This window comes from Oryctolagus cuniculus, chromosome 7 (assembly GCF_964237555.1).
Source record: "Oryctolagus cuniculus chromosome 7, mOryCun1.1, whole genome shotgun sequence".
In the NCBI taxonomy this organism is placed as follows: domain Eukaryota; kingdom Metazoa; phylum Chordata; class Mammalia; order Lagomorpha; family Leporidae; genus Oryctolagus; species Oryctolagus cuniculus.
The window spans coordinates 89,045,736-89,062,382 of record NC_091438.1 but is presented as its reverse complement, the minus strand read 5'-3'; the positions used below and the strand labels follow the sequence as shown (position 1 = coordinate 89,062,382).

Sequence of the window (16,647 nt, the reverse complement as noted above, 5' to 3'; positions counted from 1 at the left end):
ATTCAAAAGTCAGAGTTACAGAGAGAGAGAGAGAGAGAGAGTGAGAGACAGTGACTGAGAGGTCTTCTATCCACTGGTTCACTCTCCAAATAGCCACAATGGCCAGAGCTGGGTCTATCCAAAGCCAGGAACCAGGAGAATCTTCCAGGTCTCCCACGTGGGTTCTAGGGTACAAGTACTTGGGCCATCTTTTACTGCTTTCCCAGGCCATTAGCAGGGAGCTGGATCTGAAGTGGAGCAGCTGGGGCTTGAACCAGTGCCTATACGGGATGCCGTAGCTGCAGGTAGAAGCTTAACCTACTATCCCACAGCGCTGGTCTCATTACATTACCTCTTTATTTTTTATATGGTAATATACTCTTACTACCATATATATATGTATTTTCCCTTGGCCGTCATGTGAGAAACCCATCATGGAGATGGACTTGTTGTGAGGATAATTGTAGCTGTGTTTTTTGAGTCATGAAACAAGTTGTAGTAAGAATCAGGAGATGCACAAAGTTTTAAAGAGAATTATAGCCACAGAAATAGTTTGTACTGAAAAGTACAGTAAAAATAGTAGAAAAAAAAAGAAAGATCTTTCAACCTGCAGAGTTCTATAGGCAGGAAGGAGGCTGTGAAAACTGCCCAGCTGCAGGCACAGACTACTTTCTTGGAAAAGGGGGATGAGTCAGGTTGGAAACAAGAACTCAGAGTGAGGAACTTCAAGTCACAAGAGTTATTCCTAGGAAGGAGTAGGACTAAGTCAAGGGACTTCTATCCTTTATGTAGCTCAGTTTCAGAAATATTGTAAACCAGCAATCCTTTGTGCTTCTCGTCTTTTTAAGCAGAAATACCTGTGGTTATCGTGTTTGTCTCATCATTGGAGGCCATGTGTGCGGGGAACATACATTGTCCTCTTAGTTCACGGGTCTGCTGTTCAGGAAGCCTGTACTTGAATAGCTGTGCTTAAATAACCATACGCAAGGAGCCTCATTTGTACCTGGTTTAGTTGATAAGATTCTGAGCTTTGCCTCTGGAGAGAACAAAAGTAATTTGTGGCCAAGGGGTAAACTGTGTTTAGCATATAAAGGAGAATTTTAAAAATTCTTTGATACTGTTCATTTCAAGAGATGGAGTTAAATTCTTCTTCCCTTGAGTGCTGAAGGAAGTCAGTGAATGGTTTCTAATGGACAGCATAAAATAGAGATGATGGGCTTGACTCTGAAGGCTTGATTCACAGAAAAGGCACTGTGGCTTTCTGCTTGCTTCTCATCTCCTGGCCCACTCTCTCCGTGGAGAAGACATTTGCCATAATGAGGACTCTTAACTATGAAGATGGAGGTGTAGCCAGGAACAGAGACCCATGACCAACTGCCAATGAGAACTGACAGCCTTGGTGTGAGTCAGGTAGGAGGTGGATCTGCCAGCCCCACTCGGGCCTTTGGATATCTGCAGTTATGACTTACAACTTTATTGCAAGCTAAGTAGAGATCTTGAATAAGAATTACTGACAAATTCCTAACCCACAGAAACTGTAAGGTGCTAAATGTTAGGTATTTTAAACTTCAAAGTTTTAAGGCAATTATTATAGAGAAATAAATTACCAGGGCATTTTACATTCTCTTTTCTAAAATCATAAGTCTTGAATGTGAGTATTTAGCCTACCAGTTAAGCTGCTTGTAACTTCTTATCAGAGCCTGGGTTTGATGTCTGGTTCTGGCACTTGACCCCAGCTTCCTACCAACAGAGACCCTGGGAGACAGTGCTGATGACTCAAGGAATTAGGTTCATGCCACCCATTTAGAATATTTATATTGAATTTCTGGCTTTTGCCAGACCCAGCACTGGTCATTGCAGGCATTTGGGGGATTGCACCAATGGATGGAAGCACTCTGTTAATCTTCTCAAATAGCTAAATAAATAATAAAATAAAATAATGTCTTTAAAACATATTGTATACTTATGGTACACTTCAGTTTAGATTAACCTTCATTTCACAAATATAGACATATTTGACCAGTGGCTATCATATTAGACAGTATAGCTGCCAGAAAAAAATGATCTCTGTACATAAATACTTTTTAAAGATTTATTTTATTTATTTGAAAGATAGAGTTACAGAGAGAGAGGTAAAGACAGAGAGAGGTTCTTCAATCCACTGGTTCACTCCCCCAGATGGCTATAATGGCCAGAGCTGAGCTGATCCGAAGCCAGGAGCTGGGAGCTTCTTCTGGGTCTCCCACATGGGTGCAGGGGCCCAAGGATTTGGGCCATCTTCTACTGCTTTCCCAGGCCGTAAGAGAGAGCTGAATTGGAAGAGGAGCAGCCGGGACTAGAACCAGTGCCCATAGAGGATGCTGGCGCTTCAGGCCAGGGCTTTAACCTGCTGCGCCACAGCTCCGGCTCCTGTACATAAATTTAATACACCTAGACATTTTGTATTTTCAGAGTGTTGACTATCTTGTTGCCTTTTCCTGGAATGTCTTTTTATCCCTTCTTCATTTGGTGATACACTCTTCATCAAAGTCCCACCCTATTATTAACTATTCTGTGACATCTTCTTCCCAACCATGCAGAATTGATTATTACTTTTTCACGTCTTTCTTAGTGTGTGTAATTAGTTACATGTGTCTCTCTTCATCAAGACTATGAGAATCTTGAAGGCAAGATTTATTCATTCTTTTTAAAATATGCATTAGCTTAACTCACTGCTTAAAACTTAGTGTTCACTAAGTGTTACATACATAAATGTTGCTTTCTTCAGCAGCACATATAGTAGATACATAAATGGTAGGCAACTACTTGGCAGTTGTGCTGGGGAAAGATTTCTTGTACTGCATGAAAAATTATTCTTTAAGATCCCTAACAATTGGCATTATTGTATAAGGTGTGCCATGGGGACATGAAGTCGCTAATTAAAGGTGTCCAAAAACATATGATGTGTCTCTCCCTATAACGACTGGAGAAGATTCGTTACATGCGACGTGATTGATTGGGTGAATACGGCTGCCCATGGTTCAGTGCATATTGCTTCAGTGAGGAAAGCCCTGAGTCACAGCTACATTTTTTCTGTGCTTAGAAAATGGCCCTTGTGGCAGCATGGACATTCTGCTTTGGGTGTTCTTATGAGCTGAAACCTGTATTAAATACTTTCAATATTTTGCTGGAGATGCCTGAGTCAAAATCAAACAGCATGAATCCTAGATCCGTAAAGACTTACTTCTTTTCCTTTGTTTTTATGAAAAAGAGCTAATTTTTGTGCTCTGTGACTGGATCTTCTCCAAATGCAGAGATAGCTGATAAGAACATGTTAGAAAGAACACGATGTTTCAGACACGGCATTATGAAGCAGGATGTGGAAATTATAAGAATATTACCAGAAAACTCTATACGTAAACAGATACTGTTTCCTTTTATAATTTTGCAGACATGGGAAAGCAGATGGAGGCAGCACTATTAGTCTTACTCTGGGGGATTATTTTCCAAGCAGTAGCAGAAGAGCATTCATCTGACCACTTCAGCCCTGGGCTTCCTCTCAATGTCATGTGATGACCTATGTACTGACCTTGTCTCTCTTGCTTTTTACCCCCTTTCTGGAACAGACAGCACATTTTCAACTCTGGGATGATAATGCAGCCTTAGAGGTCATCAAATGGATTGATTTCTTGGAAATTTTTACTAATAAATTACAGTTTCTAGATTTATTTTCCCCCCAAAGGAAGCTTGCTAGAAGCGGCATATCTTGTTCTTGTCCTGTTAGTGAGTTGTAGAAATGTTAGCATCTTGGATGAGAAAGCCATGGATGCTGGGGGCTGACAGCTCGGCGATCCATATGGTTTACAATACACAGCCTTAGGCAGGGTTCTTTGGTGTGATTGCTTATAAGAAAATGGGGAAAAACAATGAAAAATAGAGACAAGTGAAAGGTGATTTTTCCTACGTGAGAAATCAGGGTGGTGATGTATGCCCTGTTAGACCTGATTTTTGTTGGCGGTGGTGCCCCTAAACTTGTTGCCAACTAATTCATGGAGGGAGCCTGAATAGACTTACAGGTATACCCCCACAGGGTGGTAAATCAGAGCTGCATCTGTGTTTAACTCTCATTAATTTGCCCAAAGAAAATTATTATGGACTAATAAAGTACCCTTCTTCCATTAGTGGCTTCTCTGTCCGTTTACAACAGGGAAAGTTGCTTTATAAAAAAGACCTAAAGCTTTTCAAAGTACTCTTGACCCCTACTGCTTAGAAATCTAATGTTTCCTCCTACTAGTTCAGGTTAGCTTATTTATGAAGTTCTGGGTTCTTTTATCCTTTCACCAAAACTTTGCAATCCAAGTCTTACTGGATTAGGCACTCACTTTTGATGTTGGGCTATGATAAAGATAAAAAATAATCTTGCATATATAATTACAATTTCAACAATGAAGCCACTCACATTACAAACTGTTAGGACTTGAATTCATAAGTATTCAAACTCTAATATTATATAAAATGATGGGATACAAGGAAAATAACCTTCTCAGATGTTGTATAAGCGATCAATAATGAGGAATACTTGACTTCAATTATTCAATCATACAAATAGGTATAATTTATCTGAATGTGTTTATAAAACTCTTCTAGGGCCAGCATTGTAGGAGGTAAAATCATTGCCTTGACACCAGCATCCCATCAGGCACCAGTTCATGTCCTGGGTGCTCCACTTCCAATTCAGCACCCTGCTAATTGCCTGGGAAAAGCAGCACATGACAGCTTCCCAGCCATGTTGGAGACTGAGATGAACTCCTGGTTACTGGCCTTGATCACTGGGACTGTCTGAGGACTGAACCAGTGGATAGAAGGTCTCTCTGCCTCTGTAATTCTGACTTTGAAGTAAATAAATATTTTTAAAAAATTTAATGGAAAAATAGAATAAACAGATAAGTTTATTAGTGTATAAAAAGCTTCTAATCCTGCACATACAAAGAGTCTTCAAAAAGTTTATGGGGAATATCCATTATGAAAAAGTATACATGAATGTCAAAAATTTTGCCTTAAAATAAACTTATCTTTTAAATCAGTTTTCCATTAACTTTTTGAAGTGACTTGCCATTTTAGAGCTAAGCTATAATTATTTACTCTGCTTACCTGTAAATGTTAATTTTATGAGGCTATTCTTGCTAACTCTGTGGTTTGATAAAAGCGATGATTATTTATATTATCGTTTCTCTAGACCCTTGAAATTTTCAGCATTAAGAGAGCTTATCCTCCAGTTTCATAGATATTTTAAAAGTACCCTTCATTTTCCTTTTATATATGGTCTCATTTATCTCAAGTGGCGAGTTGGTTGAGAAGATAGAATGAAACCTTTAGAAGACAAATGATTAAAATGTTAATGAGCAATGCTCATGTATTTACAAGATAGTGTTCACTTGAGCTTGAGGTTTTGTAATCCTGGGTCTAAAATGTGATTAATTTAGACTGGAAGCTTCATCTGCCTCCTTCATTTTCTCTGCTAGATTTGATTTAGGATGACTGTAAACTACCAGAGTGCCTTGGCCTTTCATGTCTCCGAAAGCCTAATAGAGGCTTCCTTGCTATTGAGTGTGATGCTAGAGATCACAAGTCGATGACAATGATTAGAAACTCAGTACGCCAGAGAGGAGCACAGGTTAAAGCATAATATATTAATATATCTGATCTTTTTTTTTTTTTTTTTTTGACAGGCAGAGTTAGACAGTGAGAGAGAGACAGAGAGAAAGGTCTTCCTTCCGTTGGTTCACCCCCCAAATGGCTGCCATGGCTGCCGCGATGTGCCGATCCAAAGCCAGGAGCTAGGTGCTTCCTCCTGGTCTCCCATGCAGGTGGGACTTGGGCCACCCTCCACTGCCTTCTCGGGCCGCAGCAGGGAGCTGGACTGGAAGAGGAGCAACCGGGACAGAACCAGCACCCCAACCGGGACTAGAACCCGGAGTGCTGGTGCCGCAGGCGGAGGGTTAGCCTAGTGAGCCAAGGTGCCGGCAACATATCTGATCTTAAAGATCTTAAAGCAGTTGCTGTAAGAACCTGAAGGAGCTGCTAATATCTTTGAAAGGACTAGAATATAAAGCAAAAATTCCTAACTTGTTCTTCAGAAAAGAATGGTTGTGTTATTATGCTTTCTAAAAATGTATGAAATCACACTTACATATGTGTCTATACTAAATATGTGTCAATTTTTGTCTATTGGAATTGATAAAAATGAACTGTCCTATGACAATCAAACTAAATCTGAGTCATAGAAATGACTTTAATATGCAATTTTGCTTATTGAAATTTACTAAAAGATAATTTTTACTTATGTGCCTTGAATTCCTAACCTAATATGTGTAATAAGTCTGATTTTTTTAAGAAACAAATTAACTTCTTCAGCATGAAAAGAGAAACGAAGCCTGCTCTGCAGCTCAGTAGGCTAATCCACCTTGCGGCGTCGGCACACGGGGTTCTGGTCCTGCTCGGGGCGCCGGATTCTGTCCCGGTTGCCCCTCTTCCAGGCCAGCTCTCTGCTGTGGCCAGGGAGTGCAGTGGAGGATGGCCCAAGTACTTGGGCCCTGCACCCCATGGGAGAGCAGGAGAAGCACCTGGCTCCTGCCATCGGATCAGCGTGGTGCGCCGGCCGCGGCGGCCATTGGAGGGTGAACCAATGGCAAAGGAAGACCTTTCTCTCTGTCTCTCTCTCTCTGTCCATTCTGCCTGTCAAAAAAAAAAAAAAAAAAAAAGAGAGAGAGAGAGAGAGAAACGAAACGACCTTTACTATTTCTAGTATCTTCATTCCCTAAGAAGGCATACTCTCCACTCTCCCTACCTAGCAGCATTATTCCCCCTAATAGCTTCCCACCCATACCTGGAAATAGGTGGAGAGAAGTCGCATCTGAATAGGTGGTTGGGGGCTACTCTAAGCTCTGTAGTGAGAATTGCCTAGTGCTGAGGAAAGAGGCGCTGTGTTGGCTGCAGATGGGCTGTGCAGCCGAATTGCTGGACCTTGATCAGCTTCTGGCAGCTCTCTGGACACTGAGCATCAAAGATGGAAATTCTCAATCTGATTCTCCACTCCAACTCAGATCAGGGAAAAACCACTCACAGTATCCTACTTAGAGGATTTTTAAGATCTCTGTATAAAGTGTAATGAGTCATTTTAGAATATCATAGCATTTTCTTCAAGGCTTAAAAATGATTAAAAAAGCTAATATGCATTTTTTAAATTAATTTAATCCTGTGTGCTTTTAAGGGGTGACAGGGAAGCCTCCCCCTTCTCCCCATTGGTCTCTTCTTTCTGATTATCCTGTTTTTCAAGTTGTTCCCTGCAGCGTTTACTGCATACATCTGAACTGTGATTTGAGCTCTTACCAAGGAGCTTGGCTTCCAGATTTTATAGTCGTTTCTCACTCATTTTCTCCCCATATCTTCAGAACCATTTTAAAGCTCTTGTTGGTGGGTAAGTAATGATGAAAGGTGGCAGGCAAGTGACCTCTTGTATATTTCTGCAGAAGTAATTAGTGAGTTAGATCCTCCAGAGACATGGGTGATATATTACAGCCCGTAGGTGGTTTGGCATGGCAGATATTACTCCACCCACACCACTCTAATCAACTTACCTATTTCAAAGCAGAGGTAAGACAACAGCAGCAGATGGGAGAAAATGTGTTTATAAACAATATATGTGTGTCTTCCGGCTTGACACATAGAATCTATAGCCATTCATTACATACTTAATGTCACACTGACAACTGTTGGCAGTGTACATAGATATCAGTAAACCCTTTAATGTATATTGCAACAAACACTGATAAGGAACTCTGAGCTTGGATTTCACAATAAGAAAAAAATAAATAATGCAAATGAGGCCTACTTACTTTTCACCTTCCCCTAAGGGTAGCCAGGCTTGACATTATCTTCAGAGATATATACTGTGGCATAAGTGAGACCAGAAAATTGAACTTCAGAGAAGCATATTGCTTAGAATAGTAAAGGCAGCATTGCTTATTTCTATGCAAATGTTCTGTTTCCTGTTGACAATGTCAAGCTAAATATTTAATTGATCTTATTAAACATGTTCAGGTATTTTTACATCACAAGTTGTGAATTTAAAATGAGAATATATTGATTAAGATAAGGCTCTGGAATAAAAATTCTTCTAATGCTGTCATAAACTCTCATAAATATCTTGGTTGAAACCACAGCATTTTTCTATCTACAGTTCTGAGGCCAATTTCCAAACTGTTAATCAGGAATGATGGACAGCATGTGTGGCTCAAGTAGTGAACAAATATTGAGCTCCTATTCCAAAGGAATGTATTTCTTAATCCTATAATGGGAATGAATTTGGAGTACTAGTTCCTTCCCCCTCACTCCATCTTCCTATCACTGATCTGGTCTCTGAAGAGTGAATGCAAATACTTAGCTTGCATTCTACCTGCACCTGGCCAAAGCCTGTCTGGCATCACTAATTGATGAGAGTACTCTTAGCTCTTTGGCTTAGATGTCAACTTAGACCTCTAAGAAACGCTGTTTTGAGATGAAACCTATTCCTTCCTTGTCATTTCAACTCTTGACAGCCATCCTGGCTTGCTGGCTCCTTGTAAACTTAATTCTGAACCCCTTTATGCAAGAACATCTCATCTCTACATTTTTTGGACCCTTTGTTGATTTTTTAATGATAGGAAGCAAATTCCTGTCTTTCTACCTAGTAGAGAATAGGGCCTGAACTATTCAATGTTTTGAGCACCATCGTATTTCTTAGTCCAGATTATTAGTGCCAAAAAAAGTAGCATACACACACACACACACACACACACACAAAACCAGAGAAAGACTAGTGCTGAAAGCCAAAATAGAGGCAAGCATTTAGCCTAGTGGTTAAGACACCTACATCCCCTGACAGAGTTCCTGGGATTGCTAAATTTTGGCTTTGCTCCTGAACCCAGTGCAGATCTTGAGAGACAGGAGTGATGGTTCATGTGACTGGGTCCCTGTTACTTACATGGAAGACCTGGACTGAGTTCCTGTCTGATGCCTTCAGTTTTAGTGTGTATGTTGGGTAGGGTGGGGAAGGAGGGATCTTTTGCAACATTTGAGGAATAAACCAGTGAATGAGGGTTCTTGTTCTCTCTCTAAAAATCTGTCTTTCCACCTCTCAGTTAAGTAAATAAAAGTAAAAAAGGGAGAAGAATCCAGTATAGGTTCTTTGCTTTAGCATCTGTTTGCACTGATAACGATATTATAACTGCCAATAATCTCACTCCAGCATTGTCTACCACATGCCTCAACACTTTATGGTTCTGCTCTCATTTCTTTTCTCTAAGAAATAAAACTTAAGCATATAAAAACCACCCATGTCTCAGAGAAGAGGCCAGAGTTTGGAGAATGGATCAGTGAAGAATAGTGATGGTCTCAGTTTAGTTTGTATTTATCCATCCATTAGTTTATTTAGTTTCTACTTAGCATCTCTGATATGTCTAACAAAAATAAAGCAGTGAGCCCAACAGCCTTAAAGAGCTTATGGATTACAATGGAGGAGAAAAAATAATCTTCTTTTAAATATGTATTTGTTTATTTGGGAGGCAGAGTTAGAGTGATTGAGGGAGAAACAGAGGGTGGAGTCTTCCATCCCCTGGTTCACTCCTCCAGATGGCCACAACAGCCAGGTCTCGGCCGGGCTGAATCTTGGAGATTGTTCTGGGTCTCCCATATGGATTGCAGGGGCCCAAGCACTTGCGTCATCTTCTGCTGCTTTCTCATGCATCAGCAGTGAGCTGGAGCGGAAGTGGAGCAGCCAGGACTCAAACCAGTGCACATATGGGATGCTTGCATTGCAGGTGGTGGCTTGACCTGTTAAGCCACACCATGTTATGTTTTAATTGAATCTTGGGGATTTTAGATCTAGTCCATATTTTCTTTCTTGAAGCTGGATGTTGTCAAAGAACATCATAAAACTTTAAATAATTTTTCTATTTATTGAAGTGACTTTGAAACAAAGGTTATTTCAGTTTATTAATTCATATTCTGACATTTAACTATTGCTTTCTTTTGTCTATCATATAAAAAATGCTTTCTTTATATGTAGGTTGATCACCTAGCTTCAGTGAATTTCTATTTCTGAAATAGAAAGGAAAATGTTAAGGAAGGAGACCAAAGTTCTTATAATAGTGTACAGATTACAGCTTTTATATTTTAAAAGTTCAGCATTAATGTTCCATGTGTCAAGAGAGCTTATACTATCTGATTTGAATCTGAAATTAAGAGGAGCTTCTACTTGCTATTAACTGCCTTGAGAGTCAAATCAACATGTATTTAAAAATGAAACCCTTCATCAGTAAAGTGTCCTACTATTTTCTGATATTTTGAATCGCATGGATCACCACGTGCATGAATATGTGACATTATTCGCAACAACTTTATATTCCAAAAGGGAATTCAGTGGATTTGTATTTCATGCCTCAGAGGTTCCAGACTCTAGGCTTAGGTACCGTGCGCGCAGAGGTCAGTGTGACCCACCTATATTTTCTGTGCTCCATGTCTGCTGAGGCCAGGGACATAGAAAACAAATACTCTAACACTGAGCGTTTACCCATCTGCCAGAATGTCCTGGTTCTGTATGACCAAAGGAAAGGGGAGCTGAGAGTTCTAAGAGTAAGTGAGGGAGAATGGAAGAGAGGGAGAGGAAAGAAAGAGATGAGCTAGGGAAAGTAGAAGAGAGAAGAGGAAAAAAGAAGGAAAGAAGGAAGAAAACCCAAAAGGAAAGCAAGATAAAGACACACACACACACAGAGAGAGAAATAGAGAAAAAAGCAGAAAGAGAGAAACACAGTTAAAACATTGTGCTTATTCCTTCTGCCAAAAAGCACTTAAGTTCACCCATGATCATATTTTGTAACTATATGTCACTGTCTTTGGGCTGCATATACAGAAGTTAATGATTGGGTTGTAATATATGTGTATGCATAATTGAACTACCAGCAAAGTTGCTTTTTTATTATTATTATTATTTTTTGACAGGCAGAGTGGACAGTGAGAGAGAGAGACAGAGAGAAAGGTCTTCCTTTGCCATTGGTTCACCCTCCAATGGCCGCCGCGGGCAGCGCACCGCGCTGATCTGATGGCAGGAGCCAGGTGCTTCTCCTGGTCTCCCATGGGGTGCAGGGCCCAAGTACTTGGGCCATCCTCCACTGCACTCCCTCCCTGGCCACAGCAGAGGGCTGGCCTGGAAGAGGGGCAACCGGGACAGAATCCGGCTCCTCGACCGGGACTAGAACCTTGTGTGCCGGCGCCGCAAGGCAGAGGATTAGCCTAGTGAGCCGCGGCGTGGGCCAGCAAGTTGCTTTCTTAAAATGGCTGTATCAGTTTACAATCCCAACAGCAGCAAATACGGTTCCTATTTTCCCACTCTCACCAGCACTCATCATTGCTTTTGCTATTATTTTATTTCAGTTTTTGTGCATATTGATAGTTTTTCAAATGCATATTAATTCTTTTTATTTTCCCATAGTCAATTACCTACTCATGCCTTTTGTTAAATTATCATATTTGCATATAAATTCTTGGATTTTCAAATTTTCTTTTCCCAGCCTGTAGCCAATCTTTTTTTATTCTATCTATGCAAATTTTGCTTTATAATTTTGGTCACATATTTCATGGTGCTGTGGTCTGAAGGATTTTATCCTCAAAATCTTGCATTGAAACCTAATCCCCAATTTGGTGGTCTTAAGTGGTGGGACATGAGGGAGGTGATTAGGCCGAGAGCCCTGCCTTCATAAATGAGGTTAGAGCCCTTATAAAAGAGCCTAATAGAGCTTACTTGTCACTTCAGCTATGTGAGGATAGAGGAAGAAGAAGCTATCTTTTTTGTAGAGAGCAGCTTTCACCAGACAATGAACCTACTGGTGCCTTGATCTTGAATTTTATGGCTTTCCGATTTGTCAGCAGTAAATTTCTGTTGTCCATAACAATATGGGCATTTTGTTTGAGCAGCCTGAATGAACTAAGACAATGGGAGTATTGGTTGAGTCCAAGCTCTGCTTCCAGTTCCAGCTTCCTGCTAGTGTGCTCTCTGCTGGGAGGAGGAGGAGCATATATGTACATGCTTACTTGGATCCCTGCCACTTTCAGGCTCCTGGCTTTGGCCTGACCCAGCCTCGGTTATTGTTGGCATTTGGGGAGTGAGCCAGCAGATGGAAATCTCTTTCTATCACTGTCTTTTCCTTTTCCTCTGTCTCTCTTTCAAAAAGCTGAAAATTAATAAGTAAATTTAAAGATCGTATCTTGTATTTACTATCTGTATTTAACAATTTCAGCATCTGCCATCCTTGGTGGAATTTAATCCCATTGTTTTATACTAAGGTTGGCTTGCTGGCTGCCTTGTGTTCTTGGTGGTTTTTGATGCTGAGTGCATTGTGACATCTAAATCTGTAGGCACCCTAGAAGCCTCAAATGGAGATACTTTGCTTCACAGAGGATTTTTCATCTGCTTCTTTTCCTGTTGCATTACCATAGAATACAAAAATGTGGGAGTACACATTTTAATTCATTCACATTTTAGATATTTTCACAAAGGCTGAATTTACTCTCATTCTTTTAAGTGGAAATAAAGCCCCTGGAGGTAGTCCAAAATTTTCTGGGAAATACTTGAAAAGGTGTTGGTTGCTGCCTAAAAGCCATGAATACACAACATCAAGTAAGATGTGCTATAACCCATGTTTTAGTGACTCTAAAGAATTGGTTCTTGTGGAAACCAGGCAGCATTGTTGAAAAACGCTACCTATTGAAAGAAACAGTTTGCTTGATCTCTGGGGTAATGTTTTTTAAATTCTATGCTGATTCTTGATGCAAGCTTAATCATATTTTCTGTCACTTAAGATTGTGTTTGAAAAGTGATATCATAATTCAAAGGCCCATAGAAATCAAAAACCAAAGTAGAATTGTAAGCATATATTTTCTCCACTGTGACGTTTGTGACTCTTGTGACATTAGGTGTCATACATACATATGAGGTGGGGAAGTGGTGTTTTCACTAACTTTGGAAGATCTTTTTCTTTTCAGAATATTGATATCCAATGGACACTGAAAGTGAAATCATCAGAAAATTTGCAGCCAATTTCTAGTTTTTGAGCATAAAGGCAAAAAAGAGGAAAGTATAACTGGCTAACGCTGTTTATTGTGACAATATAGAGCATAATGCTTGACAATTGCTGGAAAGAAAGGAAAAGCACATCCTGTTTCAGAATACGGTGGGGAAAAAAGTTGAATTGAAGTTGAATTGAAAATCTTAGCCTGAATTCATTATCTTTGGGGAGAAATCTAATGTTTTGCTCAATTGATATGTAATTTAAATATTTTCTTCTCCTGTGCCATTCTGTTCATTTCTGGTAGATTGTAGCATGATATATGATACATTCTAGACCCTACATTTTGTTTTCTAATACTATCCTTCACTGATAAGAACCAGGACTCCCTGCAGAAGAGGTCATTCTGTGTTTGGGATACAAATGCTCCAGATGAATATTTAGGATGCTAGATGAAAGTCATGCCTGTCAATCTATCAATATGACCAATCATTTGGTGCCTAGCACTACTCACAAACACATACACATGCAGAGAGGAGGGTGGGTGGGTTCAGATTATCAAGTAAAGGAAACTGAAGAACTTTTATTTGTTAAAATGTAAAATACTTAGGATTTGGCAGTTTGTGTTGATGTTGATCTACCTGAGATGTTAAAGACGTTCCCTTATTGAATGGATGCTCTAAAAGCATAAAATGGAGGTAAACAGGAGGATAGAACCTCAAATAGTCTGAACTTGGGTCCTGACCTTTGCTTCACCCAGCTTAGCAGAAAACATTCAGGAATGTTCAGGAGTTTTGTGCTAGTGATCTGGGCATGACCATCCTCAGAGTGCCTATTTCCTCATGGAAAGCTTTGCAGAAGTATGGGGGAGCTCCACCCTTGTCTTGCAACACCTTTGTCTATTTCTGCCTTTAAATTTATCTCTGTCCTTTTCTGCATCTTTTCCTGTCAAAAGAGACCCGTTGTATTTTCTGTGCATGTTGGCATCCATCACATCTTGGTTTCATTGTGGCAGCTACCACACTGGCTCCCCAGTGGACTCGATACTCAGTGATCAAATTCAGAGGCCTGTTTTATGGTCAGAGGCAAAAATATAACATGATAACAGATTTTGCGTGTTACTGTTAGGTACTCCTTCACTAAGCTGAAAGTGTCTAACCATCAGGGCAAGAAAATAAAAATAAGATCATGCAGAAAAGAATTCATCTTAGTGAAAAGGTTATCTGGTTATGTGTGCTAATTAATTGTATTGTGTGAAGATAGAAGTTAAGTGTTAATTAATAGGGAAATGACAGACATATTTCTGGACATACAGTATTGGAGAAGGTAAAGATGAAAAGGGCCTACTGGCAAGGAATGCCATGAAATACCTCCACAGAGCAAAGAGCAACAAAAGAGTACTACTTTATGAATGTGAATGCTAATCCACTTAATAACATGTGTCTCTGAGACCTCAGAATAGAGGTAAAGAAGCAGAGTGAAAAACAAAACAAAACAAAAACTGAGCTGTTGAGGAATGGGATGAACTTGATTTAGCTGAGAGCAAAATGAATTATTTGCTTGAGCATTCTCCAAAGAAGAGGAAGGTAGCATTCCAGAAAGCACAATGTATTCTCCTTGGGGGAAAGGGAGATGTTAAAAGGCTTTACCATCACACTAGAGCAGATAATTAGGCAATTACAACCATTAAATTTGACAGAGCATTAGTTTAAATGCGTTACTCACTAGAATTCTCAAGGAAGTAACAAATAGTACAAATTTAGTGAATACTTCTGATAACTCATGGGAGATAACATCTCACCGGAAGTCTGAAAGGTGCTAATGTATTCTCATATTTGAAACAAACACATACAAACACACACACACAAACACACACATACACATACACACACACACAACACACAACTGGTCCTAGGTAAAACCTCCACAGGAAAACTTGAATCTCCTGGAGTCCTTTTCTGTTTTATGTGCAATTATTGCAGTGTGCATACAGATATTAACTCACCAATCATCAAAAGACCTTTCAAAAGTTGACAGCAAATATCATTTAAGCACCTCCTACTTTGATTTAAGGTGTTAAAACAGAAACTAAAAAAAGTCACCTTGAAAGCTAGTGAAAAGACAAAGCCTCAGATTTAAGCAATTGACAATTACCAAACATTTGGTAATGCATAATTTAGTAACAGCAGAGTCAACTCAGAACCCTGTCCTTACCACCTTGCTATAAAATGTTTAAATGGATTACTGCTGCGTTTTTTAAAAGCATGAAATATTGTGACACTGAGTAATAATTTAATATGATAATCACATAGTGCTGATCACTTACTTTCCAAATTCCACATGTTGTACAGGTCTTACTAGATCCTGCTGGGATACATATGAATTATTACTGCTTGGGATAAAAAAGTTTTAAAGCAGTAGCCATGTCCATGTTCGTTGCGACAGCAATCCCAAATTCTTTGTTTCTAATGGACAGATGCAACACTATGGCATCACTGGTACACTGGTACACTGGTACACCATCAGCTACTCTCACTACGTGCTCATGAGGATGGATGGCTTAGGTCAGTGACAGAATAATTAGGGTCCATTGTGAGTTTTCACTTTTTCTGACCTATGTTTGTTGGGCTGTCAGGTTGAATGGGGTACAGACCTGGCTTGTTCATCTCCATGTCCTCTCACAGTATTGATGCATATATTCTACATTAATTCATTGTTGGTTGAAAGAATGGGTGAATACAGGGTCCTTTCAAAATGTTTTTTTTCTTCTGACATTCTCCATAAATGAGTTTGCGATCCTTGGTACATAATCCCATATTGATCACGTGTGGGTTTTTTTTATTTAAAGATTTTACTTATTTGAAAGGCAGAGTTAGAGAGTTAGATACACTGGTTCATTATCCAAATGACTGCAATGGGCAGGGCTGGGCCAGGCCAGAGCCAGGAGCCAGGAGTAAGGAGTTTCATTCAGGTCTCCCTTGAGGGTGGCAGGAACCCAAGTACTTGCACCATCTTCCGCTGCTTTCCCAGGCACAGCAGAAGGGAACTGGATAAGAAGTGGAGAGTCAGGACTTGAATTGACACCCAAAAAATGTGTGTGTTTCCCTTTCACTTTTACCTGTTATTACTATCAGTAAATCCAATCATAATGCAAATATAAATAGTTTAAAAATTCATTATTATTTTACATATTATAATTATAAAATTAATGCTTATGGGCTGCATATCAACAATGTGATTTTATTTTAATTCCATTTCTCAAATCTACTACTGCATTTTGTTTTCTAAGTACCTTTGTGATTTTTTTTTTTTGGTGTCAGCATGAGGTTACGAGCTCATAAGGAATTCGGCATAACTTACTAGAAAGGATACTGTGGTTTGTATTTAGGAAACCAGGGACTTTTCTCAGGTTTGATTTGAAGAAATAAATTAACTGGTCTGAGCTAAACATTGTCATCTAAAAAGTGGTGATATATAAAATAATTCAACTCCACTAACTCTAAACATCAGTTATTCTAGAACAAATGAACTGGGTAAACATTTATTGGTTGCTGTGTCATTGCAGTGTACTGAAAAAGAGAAAACCAGT

The 16,647-nt window shown here is 39.5% G+C and overlaps 1 long non-coding RNA gene across 2 annotated transcripts; it reads right to left on the bottom strand.

Moving 5' to 3' along the window:
- Positions 1-836: 836 nt before the first annotated feature.
- Positions 837-15,559, bottom strand: LOC103350139 (uncharacterized). 2 transcript variants are annotated; one of them, XR_007923573.2, is made up of 3 exons: positions 15,385-15,559; positions 7,348-7,481; positions 837-1,015 (listed from the first exon to the last, which is right to left on the bottom strand). It is a non-coding gene; the product is annotated as an uncharacterized lncRNA (long non-coding RNA). The 2 variants fall into 2 exon arrangements; XR_007923572.1 differs by lacking the exon at positions 837-1,015 and adding an exon at positions 7,854-7,907.
- Positions 15,560-16,647: the final 1,088 nt, after the last annotated feature.